Genomic DNA, 16,363 nt, shown 5'->3' on the forward strand with positions numbered 1-16,363 from the left:
AAAGGATTAAAATGGTTTTACATCTCTCCCAGCTCCTCAAGCAGCTGTGCTATGCTGCAGCTGCACACATTGCTCAGACAAGATATAGCAGCCAGTAATACTGCAATCATCAGCCCACAACATACGCTGCTATCCAGCAATCCTCTGGTTAGTCTGGGTTTTAGAGGAGAAGCTAAATCTTCTAAGCTAAGTCCTCCTAAGGAAAAGGAAACAAACCTATTTTATTAAACAAATGTATTTGACAATAGGATTATCTGACTTTCTAAGGTTCCTGCCTTTCTTTCTAGCATCCTGCCTTTCTCAGAAAGGCACTAAGCACACCTAATTAACACTATAAAAGAAACTAAACATATTGGTTGGGTACTAAGATTTTCTTTGCACTAGTTGCATTGTCATGACTAAATAAAAAGGACTGATGTCTGGCTTTAAAAATGGAGGAGAGAGAGGAGGTATGGTGAGAGAAAGGAATTACCCGTTGATTTATTCTTTTACTTAACAGCAAAGGGGAATGAGCAATTTAAGGTCAGCAGCATATTGTTCAGCTGGCCTCAGATCCTGCAAAATTACCAGCACTGTGTGTTGCAATAAATTGCATGCTTTTGTCATCCCTGTTTGTTTGAAATATGTGTGAAATGAAGAGGGAAATAGCTAAGACCAGCATTAAGGACTGCCCCGATCTGCCTAGAAGGTGAATGGAGACAAAATAGCCTGTTTTGTTGTTGATAGGAGAGCTTCTCTACTACACAATCAGCCCCACTGCTTTTGTAGCTGCTTTCTTCCCTGTTACCAGGGGCACACACAGCCAGGTGGGTCAGGAGGGTTGCTGCAAATCTCAGCAAAACTACTCCTCCCATTGCTCTCCTCTGTACCCCAGTGATCCACACCAAAGGGCTCATGTTTGATTCTGCACACAGTCTGTGTGCTGTCCTTATAGTGCACCAGGCTGCCCAGCCATCATGCCTGCATTTACTCTAACAGTCCCTAAAGAACTCACCCTGTGCAAAAGGGATAAATTAATCTCAGAGGTGTGGCTCTGCCAAGGCACTGCATCACACAGTGAGCAGGTTACTGACAGTCCAAGTAACTTTTCAGACTAATGACTCTCTCATCAGTCCAGGAAAACAGGTCCTATTGCTCCAGGTCATACTGGCCTTTATTTTCCTTCTGGTGATGTAAGCACTGATTATAGTGCAGTATCCAAGACAGGTAATTCATGTCAAAAGTTGGAGAAAGTGGCTTTGCTTATTGATGTGTTGTCATCGCAATGTTCAGCCTTTCTGTTCATAGCTATTCATGTGAGCAACAGCAAACAGGGCCTGTGCCTGGCATTAGCCTCCTCCCCAGGCAGCTATTACTCAAAATGCACAGTGGCCTGCAGGACACCAAGAGATTTGCCATTGCTCTATTGACCAGACACAGCCTTGTACTGCACTGTGTGATGAGCAGCGTCAAAATGGCATTCCAGGCCATTCTCCTGGAAAAGTCAGAAAGCCACAGCTTGGACACATGCACTCTGTACTGAGTCAAGAACTGTCTGGATGGCTGGGCTGAGAGACTGGTGGTGCTGCTCCCAGGGTGTCATTGGTGATCCCCCAGGGATCAGTATTGGGCCCAGCCCTGTTCAGTATCTTCACTGATGATCTGGGTGAGGGAAGTGAGTGTACTCTCTGTAACTTTGCAGACAACAGCAAGCTGGGTGGAAATGTCAATCTGTTAGAGGCTAGGAGGGCTCTGCTGAGGGTCCTGGAAAGATTGGATCAATGGAATGAGACCAACTGTATGAGGCTCAATAAGGCCAAGTGCCAGGTCCTACCCTCATGTCCTAAGAAGCCCCTGCAGTGCTCCAGGCTGGGGCAGAGTGGCAGGAAAGCTCCCAGCAGGAAAGGCCCTGGGGTGTCGACAGCAGCCAGATGTGAACCAGCGTGTGCCCACATAGGGCGAGAGGACCAAGAACCCCAATGGCATCGTGGCCAGCAATAGTGTGGCCAGCAGGACCAGGGCAGTGATTGTCCCTCTGTGCTGGTCACTGATGAGACACAACTTTAGCGCTGTGTGCAGTTTTGGGCCCCTCAGCTCAGGAAGGACACTGAGGGGCTGGAGCAGGTCCAGAGAAGGGCAGTGGATCTGGGGAAGGGTCTGGAGAACAAGACTTATGAGGGGCAGTGGAGGGAGCTGGGGCTGTTTACCCTGGAGAAAAGGATGCTCTGGGGTGACCTTATCACTCTCTACAACTCCCTGACAGGAGAGTGTGGCCAGATGGGATCAGCCTCTTTGTTTTACCAAGTAACAAGCGATAGGGCAGAAGCAAATGGCATCAAATTGTGCCATGGGTGGTTTAGATTGGATATTAGGAAACTTTTCTTCACCATAGGTTGTCAATCAATTGAATATCCTGCTCAGGGAAGGCCTGGAGTCACCATCCCTAGAGATATTTAAAAGACATGTAAATGTGGCACTTGGGGACATGGTTTAGTGGTGGACTTGAGAGTGCTGGGTTAATGGTTAGACTCGATGACCTTAAGGATCTTTTCCACCTAAATGATCCCATGATTCCATGTACATGCTTGTCCTTCCCTTGTATATTCTTACTTTATGACCACTGCAGCACCCAACAAAGGAAATGCCATGAAGCTCCCCATTTTTCATTTAGGCTTCACTGGGCAACAAGATGAAGCCACTCTAATGCTGCAGCTCAACGAGCTGTGCAGCAGTGTGAGCCACAAGGTAGCATGGGAGGAGTGGAAATTGCTGTTTGTTGTGCCTGGTCCTCTGTCAGGAATGACTTCAGTCTCCTACTGATTTTGTGTATGAAAGTACTTTTTCCGAGCTCAGCCATAGGAAAGGCAGGAAATAGCCTGTATGTCATCTACCCTTGCTTTAAAGAAAATAATTACGGTTTTTACTGTGTGTCTTTGATTCTCTGTGTAGAAAAATCTTTTTCTTCACTTATATTTTACTAGTCAATACATTGTCTCTCAGAGGGCAAAACCAGACTCATCAATGGAGTTTTCTGTGCTGGCCCTACAGAGGCATTGGGATCTCCACGTGCCTTCTCAACTCTATACTCACACTAAGAGTGAAGGAGCTGGGGAACCCTGAGCTGGGGTTGCCACACAAGTTTTTGTCATCACTAAAGGCCATTCCGCAGGAACCACCTTTCCCAGTCATTCCTCCAGTCCCTGGCCTGGTCTGTGTGCTCACACACACCTACCCTTTGTTACTGTCAGGGATAGAGGCTGTCATGCCTTGCCACTGTAAGAATTCCACTTCTCTGTTGCTTGTTGCAGGACAGGCAGGAGAGGATCAGGACTCAGGAGGAGCCTGTATCTAATGAACAGCTGTTTTATTTTAGATATCATCCTTTCACAGTTTGTCTAGACAAATAACAGTATTCAAAACCTCTCAACAGACAGAAGGAGAAGTCATTGAAACCCTACAACTGAATTTGGTGGGCTGCTGCACCCTTCTACCAGCTCCTGCAGGGATGGAGGAGCTGGCTGCCCCAGGAGCCACTGTCCCAACAACACACAACATTTTGTGCAGCACCAAACATCCTCTGCAGGGACTTATCCAGTGTCCTTGATTGCCTGGATCTTGCTTCTCACCTGGGCAAACCCCAAATTCAGTAGGACCCAAGGTCTCCAGCCTTGCACAGAGCAAGGGACAGTCATCTCAAATGGAAAGAAGGTGCTGCCCATCAGCAGCCATACTTCCAACCCCACTCTGGCCACAGGTTTTAATGATGCATTTAACTTGCATAAACAATGAAAGTTCCCCCAAAGATGGTTATGATAGTAGGCACATACATTCATAGAGCTGTGATCCAGCCCTCATCTTCCAGAGGATCTTCCCCTAAAGAAAAACTCCACAGGGTCATCCACACTTTTGGAGGTCTAGAGGAAGCTCTTCTAAGGCTACACAGAGTATTTAGCATAGCCCCACTCACTCAAAATGCCACTTGTGTAACTAACAGACCTCTGAAAGCAGCTTTTAATTTAGAGCAACAGGACAATTTTTCAAAGTTTCTAAGAATTTTGTGCATTTTACAGTGAAAGGATATTTATTTCCACTTTTATGTGTAAGCTGACTACAGCTCCACATTACTTTGGGTATAAAGCAGATGAGCAAAAGGCCTTTAAACTAGTGTTGTTGCACTTCTGATCTTGATTGATGTTGACACCAATTAGCAGAAAAGGAATCTTCCAGATAAAGGAAAAGAAGATTTTATTAAGCCCAAAATGCCAAGAGTCAGAATTCAATGCAAAATTCATTAGTGCTTATGGCAGGAGTCCTACCAGCTATTGCCAAGGGGTTAAAGGGAAATAAAAATTACATAAATAGGATTTTCAGGACTTTTAAATCCTAGCTTGAACAGTAAACTTGTTTGGGTGATTTCAGCTTGCTGTTCTGTACCCCTATACATAAAGGCTGTTCTGGTACACTCGCTAGCTTTAATCAGAGGGAACTTCTATAGAAATCAGTTGTATTCCTCTAAATAAAGAGGAAAAATAGAAGTCATTTTTATTTTATTCAGTTCTAAATCTATTTTTATAAATACAACATTCATCAGGTAGAGGAAGAGGTCTTTAAATAATATAAATATAATTTTAAATCAATAAATCTATAATTATATGCATGTGTGTATATATATATGGGATCAAAATCTGATTTAAAATATGTTTTATGTACAGAGAGTGACACAGAAATAATGATACTTGCCTTTACAGACTTTTGCCCTTAAACAGTTGCTCAGAAAAATAAAGGAGCTTTGCAAGTTTCCTGATGTTGCATCACCAATAAATCCCAGTTTAACAAAGCTCCAAAACAAGATTTGAAAGCTTTATAAAAACAAAGATTAAATATGCTTTTTAGAAATAGAAATTAAATACTTTGTAGAGTTTGGAGTCTGGAGAACTTTGAATGGCTGCTCTGTAAGAGAAGTGTCACTACTGCCTGTTATTCTAATTCACAACTCTTACAGGAACTCTGTTTTGGAACAGGAACAAATACTTGGGTAAGTGGAGGCAGTTCCTCCCTAAGGCTTCTATTCACAGCACTCAGAAATCTTCTTGAGTGTTTATGTCTCTCTGTGTTCACTAGATCATGCTTTGCCTTTAAACACTAAGCTCTTCATCTTGGTAAGGAAAATCATGGGTCCCAGTTTCCAAATACCAGGCAAGGCACTGCCTGCACAGAAACACATCACAGGTTTTCATTCCTCTCTGCTTGCAGGCTATCTGCTCTTTCAGTTCAAAGGACTGCACACACACACACACAAATTTCTTGCAATTTGATTTAGCCAATGATAACTCAATTTCAACATGTCCTGAGACATGTTCTTCCACTGGCAGAGGATCCTGATGACCATCAGTTTACATCTATTTGTCAGAAGCCCCAGGGCAAATGTTGACTCTGAATTTTCCTTCCAGTCTCATTTGCTGCATCAAATGTCATCAGTGCTTTTGACAGCAGCATCCTAGACTCGTAGCTAGAAATTAGTGCCATTTCTTGCTTGCTGTGCACATTACGGATTTCGTTTGTACATCTTCCATCTTCTAGGGTTAAACTCTGCAATTTTCTCCTTAATTATACTGAGATAGTGCTGTGCACCTGAAAAGGTTTAAACCAACCCAGATTTATTTTATAAATCAAAGCATCCTTTTCCTGTCTTTACATCATTTGCTCCTGCCCTGCAACCATCCCTTCCCCCTTCTTTAGCACATACCTGTTGTCCCCTGCTGCTCAGGGCAGGAGTTCACCTTCCTGTAGATTTGAGCAACTTGCAACAGAGTGAGAGCTTTGCTGACTGAGGCTAAGGACTGCTTTTATTATTAAAAAAACCCGTGCAGGTTGCTTATTTAAATATATATATATATATATACACATATAACAACCCAACCAACAAAAAAAAAAAAAAAAAAAAAAAACAACAAAAAAACCCAACACAAAAAAAAAAAAAAAAAAAACAAACCCAAAAAAACAAACAAACAAACCCAAAACACAGACAACACTGGGCTTTGTTATTAAACCACATATTCTGAATATTGGTGAGCCTGAAAACCCTGATAGGAAAAAGGAGAATGATTCCAGTAATGAGGATGTGGGATTTTATGGAATATATTTTGTAGATCCCTACTATTATCTATATGATAATATATCATTATATTATCTAATATGATATTGACTCAGTTTCTTCTCAATCCTTTTAAACCACATTTTGCTCTCACAGTATTTACATGTTCTGTGAATGAAGATGTATTTCTCTTCATTGATGGCTGTTATCTAAGCTGCTCTGTTCCTTGGATCTTGATTGTACTTGTAGTGTACCAATTTTATAATAGCAAAACTTCCTTAACTAAACATTTAAATGTGGAGAGAAAGAGTTCCTGTACAGAGAGTAAAACCCACCTAGAAAAATCTCAGATCTAGAACCAAGTGCCACCAGCTTCCATCAGCCCTTCAACATCAAGTGACATATTGCAGAAAGCTGTCCTCTTCTAAAGGATCTCAGCAGAAAAAAAATGAGCAGACTGCCCAAGACTTAGAGACTGTGACTGCTGTCTGTTTCTGTAAGTAACAATCAAAAAAGAAACTGTGAACAGCATTATGAATTGTTACAGCTCCTGTATCTCTAGAAGGATCTCTCCTGTTTTCACAGAACTGTGGGGGAATGTTTGAGAAACCAGCAGATTAAAGGTATTTTTGTTCTCTTTTTGTTGCTTCTTGATGAGGAAAGAGCTTGTGAAACTCTCTCACAACTGTGCTGGAGAACTCCTTGGAGGACCAGAGGGGGACATTTACAAATTTGAAATAATGGAGCATTGACTCAGTCATACAATAGATATACTCTCAGTTGGCTAATAAAATAAGAAAGAATTCTTGGTTAAAAACCTGTTTGCAGGGAGTCAGATCTGTTTCAGTCTTATGCATAGATTCTCTTAGTTCCTCCTCCATTGCAAACAGAGACAACAAGATTTCATGGGATTTCAAATTTGCAGTATATTAACAAGAATATTTGTAATCACAGCATTTAATCAGAGTATTTTAGTCAGATGCAGCAACAGGGCAAAATTTAGCACTTTGCCCCTTTTCTCACTCTGGAGTTTCCTGTAGCAGCCACATAGAGAAAAGAAAATGGAATATTCTTCAGAGATATTCATCTATAACAGGACCCCAGCAGAAATGCTTTCATTGCTATCTCTGTCAGATTCTGTGAATCCACAAATCCAGCTAAATGCCTAATATCACAGCTAAAGATGTTCCTAGATGTACAAGCTGTCAGTTACTTATAAAAGGCTTCTTACCAGGACCAGCACTGACAATAATATCTGCAAATTCTAAAGACCCCTCAGCTGTCAAACAAGAAATCATCATCCAGTTGTGTGATAAATGTAACTGCCAGGTCTTATGTCCACAAGCACAATGTAAGAGGATAAACATCCAGGTCACTAAGAATGAACCTGACCAGAGAAAGCAACATGTGAGAAAAATAGTAGGTTTGTAGTTAATCCTGATCCTGTTGTCATTGTCAGTAGGGGACATCAGGAGTCTACCTAGAGGTGTCAGCAGCATTTCCATTACTTCTCTCTATACATCACCACACCAAATGGTCAGTTTTGATGGTCAAATGTGAGGCACTGGCAGTAAACTTAACAGCTACTGATTCAACTGGTGCTTCAACACAAGCCATGATGTGTGGAAGGGATAGGAATACAGTCATATGCACACTGGATCGAGTCTGTGGTCCAAAATATCTTCAGCCAGGACTGACAAAATAAGTACAGCAATCTGTATCAGGCCTCTGTCATCAGCACCATTGCAAGGTGGAGAGAGAATAATACAGTAAATCCCATTAACTTGTATAATATCTTCCAAAAACCAGAGAAACTTTTAGTATTTGTGTTATCCAGTGGCAGGGAGCTCCACAGCTCAGCTGGAAACTGTGCAAATTGTAGGATGTAAAAAATATAAACAGGATTTTCTTGACCTGTAAAGCAACTTATTAAGTGAGGATATTTTTCCTGAACTGACAGAAGATGGAAGTCATGCTCCAGAGAACATGTGGGCATAATTCACAACAGCAGAAAAACACCAGCAATTAGTCAGAATTCCTCTATTGACTGACAAGAAGTAGACATATACTATCAATGCAGACCAATCTTCTGAGCACTCAAAGTGTGTAAATTCAACCTAACGTGTAAATTGCACAGTAAGTGACAAGAATTTCAGAACATTGATTACTTTGAGACAGTCATTTGAGGAATGAATTCTTTCAAGAAATATAAAACTGCTGGTCTTGATGGCATCTGACAACTGAATAGATAAAACACCTTAGTTGAATGACAAATATCCGAATATTCCAACCATTTACTGTGCCTTGCTGTCAGTGTGTTTGTGTTTGTATCTCATGACACTCCAAAAATCAGAGAAAGATGCTTCAGAGCCAAAGAACAGTGGGTTGTGTCCATACGGCATCATCTTCACAAATGGCATCAGCATCTGATCCTAATTAAATTAGTTATCACCATTTGCTAAATGGTTCCTAATACCAGAGCAAGCTGGACTATTCCCAAAAAATCCCTGCTGTTTAAGTGCTTAACATCACTGAGCAGTTCCAAGAGAGCCTTGGGAGGGCATGAACAGTTACTCTATGCTTGTAGATCCATCAACAGCTGCTCATGACACTGGAAAAATCTGAAGTATGGTTTTATTTGTAATTATTAAATTACACAAATTGATCATCTCTTCATAGGGATTGCACACTGAAAAGTGTACATAAACTATGTGAGAACCAGATCCAAGAATACAGACTGCAATATGAACTATTAGAAAAGAGTACTTGTACCAATACTTTTGGCATCTGTCAAAATAAGCAACCAAGCTATGATCATATAAAATCTAATTTTTTGAAGGTGACTAAGGCATCACAATTCAAAAATAGGAATGCAGTTTTAAGGACTTCCTGCAAAATCATAGCCATGGTGACCAGATCCTTCCTGGATATTTGATTACTGCATCCAAAGCCCACTGTATATGAATTCAGGGGAAGCAGATGTGAGTCTCCTTCACCTTTAGACTCAATAAGCAATTTTGCACATCCAAAATTGAGGGTGACTCACCCTTGACTAGCACATGATCTATCTGGGTATCATACTGAATTGCACACTTTACTGGAGGCCAGAGAGATCAAAATGCAAATTGAGTGCTCATAAGAGCTCAGTTCCCAAATGAAGGTGAGGGGGAGATAAGGAGACTGATGGCAACCACACAATGATGTGAATTGCTGAATTCCTGTATGGACACTCAGGCCTGCATATGTGCTCTGTGTCTGAAAGATCAGGGTTTTCAGGGTTAGATTGGCTGTAAGGGATCAAAATTGTATTGTCTTACTGGATATCTTGGATAAGCCAAAATCAGACTGTCTTTCTGGGAGTCATCCTGTCTGATATCATGAAAGTATGAGCTAATCCCAGACAATGCACCCTGAATGTTTTAGGTGGTGCTGAAAACTTTACTAGTTACAGCAGAAGAACAGAAGCTGTGGTAGCTACGTAATTGACAGTGCACAATATAATCATTAGGGTACTTAAAATTAGCATAGATTAAAAGAAAATAAGAGAAAATAAAATAAAATTTATTTTCCTAGTAACCTGACAATGAATTTGACACCTTGGAGTCCTTCTCAAACACGAGTCAGCCGGAAGAGCAAGAACATGCACAAATGTGATTATTATGAATAAACAGAAATGTGTAAACATAGAGCCTAGTTGAACAATACAGCACATCGTCATTTGTGGCATCATGGAAGGGTTGAAAATTATCAAGGATTTAGCCCAGGCAACCCACTGGTGCATCTCTCATGTTGACTTTATGAAACCTCATCAGAAAACCAGCAAAGGACATGTATCAAGAAAAAGGAAGCACAGACATAGCTGTGCAGACATGGAAGGATAAACAACACTTTTATTCCCTTTCTGCAAATCACAAGGCAAATGACTGAAAAGCCTTTTTCAAGCCCTACCAGTCCTTGACAGGAAAGAGGAAATAATTCCCTAATTGCCAAAAATGGCAAGGAGAGGAGAGGAGAGAGGGCAGAATGTCACGGTTCCAATTTGTTTCCAATTCATTCTCTCTCTCTCCAAGGTCCCTCCTGCCCTTTAAGAAATCTGTACTTAAAACATAATGGACTAGATGATTTCGAAACCAGGAGCTTGGTATAATTCATTTTAATGCCACTCCAGCTGGCTGGGCAACACAATAGATCATCACAATGCAAGAGAACCCTTTGGTCCAGACTATGTATCAGACTGAACTTCTAGATCCATAGAGCATTTATCATAAGTCCACTGCCACACAAGGTTATCGTGCTGGTAAGCAGTATTTCTCCATCTCTCCACTTTGGTTCTTTTATCCAGAATGGAGCTATTCAACATATATATATATATGTATGTATATATATATATATATATATATGTATGTATGTATGTATGTATGTATATGTATATAGCCTAAACTGACCTAGTCAGTCACATGGTCAGAGCTCAATATCCATCATGACACTCAGGGAAAGTACCAGCAGACAGTTTGGTTTCACAAAATATTTAAGACTGTCTTTTTTTAGTATGAGCCACTGTTTAATCTTGGAAAGATGTACTGTATTGTAATTAGTTTCAGCTACACCAGATATCCTTCACTGCATTTTTTTGCTTAGAATAAGCTCCATGAGTAAACAGAGGATTTCTTTTTTCTTAAGGTTATTCCCCCTCAGCACATAAAAAGAAGAAAATTCTCCATGGGTTTGGGCCATTTTTTCCTAGATCCTGTGACAAAATCATTGGAACACATCTGACTTGTGGTCACTGACTGTTTCTCTACCAGGAGACAAAGCCAAAAAGTCCAAGATATCACAGGAGGCATGTCAACGACGTAGGGTCAAAAAAAGTGTCACAACTAATTAATTTGTTTTGGAAGAAACTTGGTACTTGATGTTTCCACTTCATTCATGGGAAGTAAGTGCTCTGAAGTTCTGACAAATCAAGTCATTTATTCAAAAACCTTACTATGAACTCTGCTGCTGTGAACTTGGTTCTAGGAGGTTTAAGAGATACGAGTGTAACAAAAACAAACTCCACTTTTGCTCAAAGGTCATTGTCAATAGTGCTATTTTTTACTGGTCTTGTTTTCTCTTTGGCATGCTTGCATTTTTGTCTATAAGTGACAAGTTTGACTCAAGCAGCATTGATTAAACCAAACTCAGAGACTCACTCAATATTTCAGTGATTGAGGATTGCTGGAGGAAAATAAATACTTATTTTCACTTCGCCTTGCATTTCCAGCCAGGAGCGAAGCTAGCAGTGATATAAATCTGCTGTGCAAAGGTTTCTCTATGCGATTTCCACCCAGAAAACCTCATGAATTACCTCAAGAAAGCCTGTTCTCATCATCCCACCTTGTTCCAGTGAGCTCCTGAGATCTGAAGAGCTGAGTCAAGGCCCCTTCTGGCTAACTGGATTGCTCCAAACTCCCTGCTGCTTATTTTCCTCCTCTCCTTAACATTCACAGAGCTTCAGCTAAAACTTCTGATCCGTTACCATTCAGATTGTGTATCTACTTACTGACAGTCCTCTTTTTATCATATCTCTAATTCTGCAGTTAAGGCCTTGTGTTGTTTCTTCCTGCCCATATTTATGCTCCTACCTCTATTATTCACCCCTTGTTCTGCCTTCACGCTCTTTCCTTGAGCTCATTCTTTCTTCTGGTCCATCAGGGCTCTATCACACTCCAGCTTTTGCTCAACTTCCTCACTTTCTATCCCCTTGACAGACTTCTCCCTCCATGTCCTGCAAGAATCAGAGCTACACTCTTGGAGTGCTTCTGAGAGTCAGTTGTTACTCCAGCATAAGATCCTTCTGAATCTCTAGGAAAGAAGAAAACAAAGCACAGGAGTAGTAGAGAAAATGAAGGAAAGAGGAGATGAGAAATGGAAGTTGATTGTTGGGAACAACCCATCTTTTGTTGCTGCTACTAGGAAGTGACAGCAAGAGTAGTAACAATACTAAGCTTTTACTACTTTTTTAAGAAGAGAAGTGATGTTTGGAACATGTCAAAGAAAAGGACTGTGGCCATCAGCATCTATAAGTATCTGTCCAGTGGGCTGTAATTCCTCTAGTGCTTCTACTGGGAAACAGGAAAACAGAATCAAAAGGGTCTGTACAGGAAGTGTTATCCCACAAATGCCTCATGACACCTGAGGTGGCGTGAGATGGCATTGCCTGAGAGCAGCAAATAAGAGTCAGAGGTGAGATCTGTTCACCTGTGTGTAGCAGAGGGAAGGTCCTTCTTATCCTGAACCAGTCTCCCAGATCAGCCTCGAGCCCAGATAGGAAGAAAGATGAACTGACTTAACCCAAGCCTTTTCCCTGGGATACAAGCATGAAGAATGTAAGGATGGTCAGAACAAAAACATTCTGTCTAGGGAAAGGTGACTGAGAAGCTGTTCTCCCAGGGCACTCAACTACTATATTCTTCATCCTGACAAATTTTATGTTTAGTTCAGGGCAAATAGATTTTGAACAAAACCAAGCAAATCCAAGTTTCATGGGTTTCAGCACTATGTGCCAGATGAAGAGCCTAACCAGGGTAGTCCTTAATGAAATTATTGTTAGATAATATCTAGGATGGCAGCTCTCAAATGGCAGGTCCTTAAATGAGAAGTGGTTGCTAAGATGTTCTGGCTCTTGGCTATACCATCCCAGGAAGCCATGGGCCTAAATCTCTTTGAAATGATTTGGCTACTGCACATGACCCTGCAGGACACAGCACTGAGTAAAAATTCAGGTCAGATGGTCACAGCAGGCAACTGGGATTCAAGAGTCCTTGCATACACACATTATTCTCAAACACTGACATAAAGAAATTGATGTTTTTGCGCTTCGCTCAACACGAGCTTAGTTAGCATTACTTGAAATAATAGGTGGCACATTCCCTCAGTAGTGCTTTAAAGCTGTAAAAGTGTAAAGTATCATTGAACAGTAGAACAAGATACCCAGACTGCTTCTACTGACAGAAACAAAATTCAGGGCTCCTGTTGCCTCACATTTCCAGGGTAATTGTTAAAACAAACAAACAAACAAAAAAACCAAAACAAAACAAAAACCCCCCAAAAAACCCAAAACCCCACAAACACACACACACAAAAACAAACAAACAAACAAACAAAAAACCCCCACACAAACCTATTAGTCAAGTCACTTATTAAACAATTTGAGACTTTGTACTACTTGATTTGGTGCGTATTTAATTGGAGTGTGTAGCGGTGAATTGACACAGGACACATTTCCTAACTTCTGCCTTAGGGCCATTTTAGATACCAAAGTAACACAACATTGTTATTTTGTAAGCTACCTGAAAATCAGCATTACTCTGCTATGCTGGTTTTGAAAACCACCAGGGAAATTAACTTGGCTGCTCCCAATACCTTCTTCCCTTAGAGAGCCAGGCAGGATGGCACCCTCCCCACTTCCACCCCCTGGTCTTTCCTGCTGAAACCACCACCCCATCATGGATGCATTTGGTACAGAATATCCAACACCAAAACTCTGCCCCCTGGCATTGTAACCATAACATTGTGTTCTTCATTTCCATAGTGGACAGAGAAAATCTAATTCCTCTATTTCGGAATGCCTATTAACTATGTCTGTATTTAAGATGCATTTAAAAAGTAAACAGAGATTGTAAGGTGGTTAAATGTCTCTCATCTGTACTAATTCCAGTGGTAGGAGGACAAGGGTGTGATGCAGACCGGCTGGTTCATTTTCTGTTCTAGAAAATTTTCTGCAAGTGCACAGCATGGAGACCTGTCTGGCTCCCTCCCATCTCACTCCTGGAATGGCTGATGCCCCTTAACTGCATATCATGGTTCTGGTTCCATAAGTGCAGCCCAACAAACTTTCATCAGGCCTCCCAAGTCGAAGCTTGAGCTTTTCCAGTGGTTCACTTCAGAATGTGAGCAAAATCAATCCTGCTCATTTCAGGAAGGCAGCCAGTAAACAAATCCTGTGTCCTGTCATTGAACGTCTTTCTGTTGTGTTGCACACTGCTTAGAAATTTTCTTAAAGTAACTGTGGTGTTCCACTTGTTTCTTTTTGACAGTTAAAACTTCTTCCTTCTGTGCAACCGCAGAATATTTGTTAAAGGCCTGCTTCTGTGCCGAGCAGAATCTCTGCTGTATTTACAAAGTAGAAGCCAATAGGAAGAGTGCTGACTGTAATGAACAGTGTTTGGAACGAAATGTCTAATGAGTATAGATGCTATCAAAGCTGTTCTCTTGCTCAGAAGTGGATGTTAATGCCAATTACTCATCTTTCTTGATTAAACTCTCACCGAACATTAAGTACTGCAGAGAAAAGGTCCTCCATGACAAAATATACACATTGCAGTTGAGTCAGAAGCTGGTACCAAGAATCCAGGGACATAATGTACTCTGTGTGGTGGTGCTTCAAAGAATACATGGGAGTACATTGGACATGATTTATAAAAGATATCTGTGCTGAGTGTGCCACTGGATCACAGCCAAGATGTACTTTTCAGGATATACTTCCATGAGTAAATAACTGGAAGAAGACATTTTACATGGACAAGCAGGATGTTCCACTAAAGATGTGACAGACCTCAAGATCTATAATGAGGAATCGTATAAACCAGGAGGAGTCAGACAGTGAACTCTCATAGTTGAAGTTTGGGCTACTGTCCAGTTTGACTAGATGCATGTCACTCCATGATCCATGTTACTCTCTTGGATAAACCATTCTGGGGTACTTATGCAGTAATTTTGTTCTATGAATAATTTGCTATGATACAAAGGGTCAGAAACCTTGCTATATTCATATGTATGCCTGAGCTCTGAAATAGGTGAAATGCACCAAACAGGAAGAAAGGTGAACATAAGGTTTCTCTTAAAAAGTGAAAAGCTTTGTTGATGAAGCTACAGAAATGTGTGTTTGTTCTCTAATCATCAAGTGAGAGTTTAAAAGCAGAAGAGATGCATAAATTATCAATTCCCAGTCATCTTCTCTGTCTCAGGCCATTGTATTTATATAGCTCCCACTGCCTTTGGTCAGATGTTTCCAAGACCCATGACACAGTGACACCCTAAACCCCTGGCACTCAAGTCACACAGTGGATATAATACTGGGAACACATAATAACAGGAAAGTTTAAAGAAATAAAACTGAAGGTGGCTGGTGGAAGAGCAATTTTCTGACCTTAGATTCAGACTAAGATAAAATCTTTCATCCAAAGAGAATCCTGAGGGTCTCAGGAGCACCCAGACCCTGCTATACCTGCCTTTCCACCAGTAACTGTCAGAGCACTGTTCACCAGAAGAGTTCACAGATAAATAAATGCAGCATATGAAATCTGGGGGGAGAGGAGTGTCAGGGACACAGACGTGTCTTGTCCAGGGACAGGCAGGAAGCCATTAGTAAAGATGGAAAAGGCCACAGATGTCCCAATTCCAAAGATCATGCTTTAAATATTTAACTACCCTATGTTTTCCCCATTTGTTATCAATAGATCACAGCACCTGGCTTAAATAATGCTTTACTCCTTGAAAATATCACTTCATAAATCTTCCTGACAGGCTCATGCAGAGGGTGGGTACCAGTGTTATCCCACTTCTCCAAACTGGGACACTCACACATCACAGTAGGGAGATGCAAAACTGACAGAAGATCCTCCTGCAGCCACTGGACTGGGGAGAGCCTGAAATGCCCACAGAACTCTCTCCCCGAGCCTTGCAAAGAGCAGAGCATTGTGATTTAAAACTAAAGCTGTGGCTGCTTGAGGATGATTTGCAGGAAGTGCAAGAACGGCTCCGACTGAGCAGACAATTCACAGGAATGGTTGAGCTAAACGACCCCTGACGGGAAGAGGGATGGGTCGGGAAAAGGGATGCCTGGATGCCGTACCTGCTCCTGCCGAGCCCCTGACCAGTGCCAGCATTACCGGCAGCATTGCAGTTCTCACACAAATTCAAGTTAGAAGGAGAAAAAGGAAAAGATTGGAAGAAATGGGGGACATATGAATCATATCTGCAAGACTTGAGTGTAATTTCATTTTGAAATCTGAGATTTAAACTAATGTATTCCTTGGCCAAAAGTTATTCTAGCTTCTCTGGGCAGGTAGTAATAGAAAGAAATGTGATCTTTTTGATTAAGCCAGAACATTTACTGCCACTGGGAAGTGCTGCATGTAATGTACCGTGGGGACACGGTGCTTTCTGCAACTCCCACTACAACTGCAATATCTGACAGAAAACCTTCAAAAATACAGTATATAAGAAGTCTCCAATAATCCTCCTTAA

The sequence above is a fragment of the Chamaea fasciata genome, unplaced genomic scaffold (assembly GCF_029207755.1).
Source record: "Chamaea fasciata isolate MVZ Bird 193981 ecotype frontalis unplaced genomic scaffold, bChaFas1.0.hap1 SCAF_1, whole genome shotgun sequence".
Taxonomy (NCBI): Eukaryota; Metazoa; Chordata; class Aves; order Passeriformes; family Sylviidae; genus Chamaea; species Chamaea fasciata.